The sequence below is a fragment of the Heterodontus francisci genome, chromosome 6 (genome assembly GCF_036365525.1).
Source record: "Heterodontus francisci isolate sHetFra1 chromosome 6, sHetFra1.hap1, whole genome shotgun sequence".
NCBI classification, from domain to species: Eukaryota; Metazoa; Chordata; class Chondrichthyes; order Heterodontiformes; family Heterodontidae; genus Heterodontus; species Heterodontus francisci.
Window position 1 is genome coordinate 39,152,195 of NC_090376.1, and position 6,000 is coordinate 39,158,194.

Consider the following 6,000-nt stretch of genomic DNA (forward strand, 5'->3'; position numbering starts at 1 on the left):
GTCCCTATTTGCATGTGTGTATCACATGTGCATGCCAGCGTGGGCACATTGTATATCTGTAGGCGTTAACCGAATTAGAGTTCAAGTAAGTTTAATAAATTTCACTTTTCTTCTTGAAACCTAAGAAAGCCTGGTGTGCTCATTTATTTGCCTTATAATTGGAAAGTGGTGAACAAGGATTCACCAAGGGGCAGCACAAAACACACTGTGTTTAAAAATTAAACCCTGTTACAATAAGACCAGGTGAAGACAGTAAAAGATCCCTAGAGGTCTTTCACATCTGGTCGTAACAATGTGCTCAAGTAAGACACCAAATTAATGCCTTCCACCTGCATATAATTAAACACGATTGATATACAATTAACAGTGAAGATATAAAATTTGTGGCAATGATCAAGGATGATGGTTTCAATATTTCCAATTTTTAACTGGAGGAAACCGCAGCTCATCAAAGCCAGATGTCAGACAAGTAATCTGACAGCACTGAAGCAGTGGAATGGCCGAAACAGATCATGCTGAGGTAGAGTTGCCCTTGTCAGACTGCACATCTTGGCTGAATGCATTTATCCCAAATCCCAGTGTGGTTTCAGAACTGGAAGATCCACAATCAATATGATCTTCTCAATCTGACAGCTGCAAAGAAATGAGCTGAACAAAGGAGACCACTACATATTGTCTTCATCGACCTCACAATAGCATTCGATCATGTGAGCAGAGGGGTCTACTTAAGCTGCTGAGGAAATTTGGCTGCCTGCCAAAGCTGCTCAGTGTGATCTCCTTCCATGACAACATGAAGGGTAAGGTCAGCTATGACAGGGCAAGATCTGCAGTTGGGTCAAACAGGGTTGCATTCTGGTGTGCTCTTTGGCACATTCTTCTCTTTGCTGCGGTCATATTCCTTCAGTTCATCTGGTGCGGGTGTCTACTTACATACAAGAACCAACAGAAAGCTGTTCAGCCTTGCCAGCCTGAGATCCAAAATAAAAATGCTCCAAGTCCTCATCAGAGAGTTCCTCAATGCCAATAATGTTGCATAGGCATTCCATACGAGAAACACCTTCAGTGGCTCTCTCACAACTGTAAAGAGTTTGGTTTGAACATCAGCATCAGGAAGACGAATGTCATGGACCAGAATTTTGCCATACCGCCATCAATCAGCATTGATAATGTGACACTGGAGGTTGTTGATAGCTTCACATATCTAGGTTGCACAATCAAAATGTGTCACTTGATGCTGAAATCAACATGCACATTGCAAAAGTTGCAGCTGTTCTGTCCAAGCTGAGTAGGAAAGTGTGTCAGAACAGTAACCTGAAGAGAACACCAAATTGCAAGTCTACCAAGCCTGTATCAGTGCACTCCCCTATAGTAGTGAAACCAAGAAAACATATGCTAGGCAGGAGAAAAGTCTAAACAGTTTACACCTTTGCTGTCCCAGATGTATCCTTGTCATCTCCTGGCAAGACAATGTCACCAACTCAGAGGTCCTGGGGCGTGCTAATTCTATCAGAAAACACTCATTACTAAGCCAATGACGTTTACGATGGCTTGGCCATGTTCATCGGATGCATAACGGTCATCTACCCAAAGACCTTCTGTAAGGTCACAGGGTTACGACCTGCTGGACGTCCATACCTCTGACACTTGCAAGCGCGATAAGAAGATCACAGACATCGACACAGATAACTGGGAGACAGTCACCAACAGTGGGGACCTCTGGAGGCTGACTGTTTGAAGGACATCGGAAGAGTTGAGGTGAAACGGAAAGCTCAGCTGGCTGAGAAGTGGACCTAGAGAAAACAGAGGCCAGCAAATCCTGCACCTTCTCCGCCCACTGTCTGCAAGTGCAGCAGAGACCAGAGTTGGGCTTCTGAGCCACACCAGGCATTGTTTAACAAAGAGTTGACCACCAAGGCATAAACCATCGTCTCACCAATGGAAGGCTGCCAGACTGTACCTGTGGAAGCTGACTCCATGTCTTCGGATTATGTAATCCTTATCAAGATGAGGAAGATGAATGGCCGAGCTTAATTTTAGGGTTGTACCCCCCTGGTATGGACTCTCCACTGGAAGATATAGGGTAGGTAGAGAGAAATTATCAACAAATTTAATCATCTTGTAAACCACAGTTAGGTGTTCCCTTAATTTTCTATACTCAAGGGAATATAAGCCTGGCTACATCTGGATCAGTAAGAGTGAAAGCAAGTGTGCACAGTCCCACTGAGCTGGACAATGGAAGAGAAGCACTGAGGGTCACAGAATCGTTACAGTGCAGAAGGAGGCCATTCGGCCCATCGTGTCCACACCGGCTCTCTTAAGGAGCAATTCCCTCAGTTCCATTCCCCCGCCTTCTCCCCGTAAACCTGCATAGTCTTCCTTTTCATATAAGTGTCTGATTCCCTTTTGAATGCTTCAATTGAACCTGCCTCCACCACGTTCTCAGGCAGCGCATTCCAGAATGGTGGATTCCAGGATGGTGAGGTCGACCATGTCAAAGACTGCAGAGAGATCTGCAATAAATCTACTGTTAAAAAACAGTGAATCCTTCCAATCACTATGGGCAATGTCATGAGATTTCTGCAGTGTCACATATATCTTCTATTATCTATTAAAGTGTTGCATATACTGTACATTTTGTCCATTATAATGCAGATATCACTTTAATAAAAATGCAAAATAATCTTAAAAGATGTTTAAAGTTGGCTAATGACCTGAAGCCTTGAATTTACAAGCATTTTCCATTCTGCACAGTTCCTTCACCAAATTCTGATCTGAAGTTATTTATTTAGTAAATAATTGTAAAAGGATACATGTCCACTGATAATAGATCTATAGCATATTTAATAGAAATATATATTTAACAGTCTCGCAGGAACCCAGAAAAAAATATTATTTTGAGCAACCATTCAAACTATCATTAAAAAGAAGTAGAGCAAAGAAAACTTTGTTTTGATAACATTTCCCCACCCCACCTTCCATTTTCATCACTTCACTGTCCTCTATCTAGGTTCTCTGCTGTCTCATATCATTACTCCCCTCTCATCATATTACAAATGCTAGTCAATCGGAAGTGCACAATGTAGAATCATAGAAATTTACAGCATGGAAGGTGACAATTTGGCCCATCATGCCTGCACCAGCTGACAAGGAGCCATCCCACTTTCCGCCCCTTGGTCTGTGGCCTTGTAGGTTACGGCACTTCAGGTGTGTATTCAAGTACTTTTTAAATGTTATGAGGGTTTCTGTCTCAACCACCCTTTCAGGTAATGAGTTTCAGATCCCTACCACCCTCTGACTAAAGAAACTCCCCTCAAAACCCCTCTAAACCTCCTACCTCTTAGCCTAAATCTATGCCCCCAGTTATGGATCCCTCACCAAGGGGATGAGGGCTTTTCTATCCACTCTATCTAGATCCCTCATAGTTTTGCACACTCCCCTCAGCCTCCTCTGTTCCAAAGCGAACAACCCTCGCCTACCCAATCTTTCCTCATGACTGAAATTCTCCAGTCCAGGCAACATCCTCATGAATCTCCTCTCCAGTGCAATCACATCTTTCCTATAGTGCAATGAACAGAATTGCTCCAGCTGTGGCCTAACCAGTGTTTCATACAGTTCCAGCATAACCTCCGAGCTCTTATTTTCTATGCCTATGCTAATAAAGGCAAGTTTCCCATGTGCCTTCTTGACCACCTTATCTACCCATCCAACCACGTTTAGAGATTTGTGGATGTGCGCTCTAAGGTTCCTCTTTTCTTCTGTACTTCTCAGTATTCTGCCATTTATTGTGTATTCCCTTGCCATGTTAGCCTTCCCCAAATGCATTTCTTCACACATCTTTGGATTGAACACCATTTGCCACTGTTCCACCCACCTGACAGTCCATTGATATCTTCCTGCAGTCTACAGCTTTTGTTTACATTAAAAACCGCACAGCCACACGGCCAATTTTTGTATCATCTGCAAATGTCTTAATCATACCACCTACATTCAAGTCCAAATCATTGATATATACCACAAAAAGCAGGGACCTCGTACTGAGCCATGCCGAACAGCCTTCCAGTCACAAAAACACCCAATGACCATTACCCTTTGCTTCCTGCCTCTGAGCCAATTTTAGATCCAATTTGCTACTCTGTCTTGGATCCCATGGGCATTTAAGAATGAAGCAAAAGAATAGGAGCAGGAGTGGACCAAATGGCCCCTTGAGCCTGCTGCACCACTCAATACGATCATGGCTGATCCTTGGCTTCAACTCCACTCTCCTGCCTACTCCCTATATCCTTTGATTCCCTGAGAGACCAAAGGTCTGTCTATCACAGTCTTAAATATGTTAAACCATGGCGCTATGGGGTCAAGAATTCCAAAGATTCACAACATTTTGAGTGAATAAATTTCTCCTCATTTCAGTCTTAAGTGATCAGCTCTTTATCCTGAGACTGTGCCCCTGTGGTCTAAATTCCCCAGCCAGGTGAAAAAACCTCTCAGTGTCTATCCTGTCAGAAACTTGTCTGTTTCCATGAGATGACCTCTCATTCTTCTGAACTCCAATTTACTCATCCTCTCATCATAGGACAACCCTCTCATCCCAGCAAGCCCTGGACAGTATCCAGGCTTGGGCTGATAAGTGGCAAATAACATTCGCGCCACACAAGTGCCAGGCAATGACCATCTAACCATCTCCCCTTGACATTCAACAGCATTACGTTTGCTGAATCCCCCACTATCAACATTCTGGGGATTACCATTGACCAGAAACTGAACTGGAGTAGCCATATAAATACCGTGGCTACAAGAGCAGGTCAGATGCTAGGAATCCTGCGGCGAGTAACTCGCCTCCTGCCTCCCCAAAGCCTGCCCACCATCTACAAGGCACAAGTCAGGAGTGTGATTGGAATACGCTCCACTTGCCTGGATGGGTGCAGCTCCAACAACACTCAAGAAGCTTGACACCATCCAGGACAAAGCAACCCACTTGATTAGCACCCAGTTCACAAACATTCACTCCCTCCACCACCGACGCACAGTGGGAGCATTGTGTACCATCCACAAGATGCACTGCAGCAACACACCAAGGCTACTCAGGCAGCACCTTCCAAACCCACAACCTCTGCCACCTAGAAGGACAAGGGCAGCAGATGCGTGGGAACACTGCCACCTGCATATTCCCCTCCAAGCCACACACCATACTGACTTGGATCTATAACGTCGTTCCTTCACTGTCGTTGGGTCAAAATCCTGGAACTCCCTTCCTAATAGTACTGTGGATGTACCTATCCTACACAGACTGCAGTGGTTCAAGAAGGCAGCTCACCACCACCTTCTCCAGGGCAATTAGGGATGGGCAATAAATGCTGGCCTAGCCAGCAACGCCCACATCCCATGAAACAAATTTTTAAAAACTAATCTAGTGAATGTTTGCAGTACCGCCTTCAATGCAAGTATTCCTTCCTTCAATATGGAGACCGAAACAGCGCACAGTACTCCAGGTGTGGTCTCACCAAAGCCCCATACATTTGTAGCAAGTCTTCCTTATTCTTATATGCCAATCCTCTTGCAATAAAGGCAATCATAAGAACATAGGAAATCGCAGGAGTAGGCCACTCACCAATTTTGTCATATGGAACTCTGCCTGAGACTCTTTTACAGGACATTATTATGAATAACTTTTAAAAAGCAGAACAGAACAGCTAAAGATGGCCATGCACAATTTGCATTTGAGAAGCCAAAGGCTGCTGGGAGACAGAGGTGATTACCCAGTTTACACATGTGCTCTGATTCAATCACCTAGAATGGTTTTATCAATGTTAGTCATCAAAAGCCATCAACACCCACTGACTTTGAAAGCTTAAACCCTCTTCCCGCCCCACCGTGTATGTCTGAAGAACTTTGAATTTCAAAAACACCTTCCAGAAACTTCTGTTTCAAACAGAGGTTGTCACATGACATGCCTGCCTGTGTAACTCTGAGTTTGTGAATTGTGCCTCAGAAAGAAGACAGTAA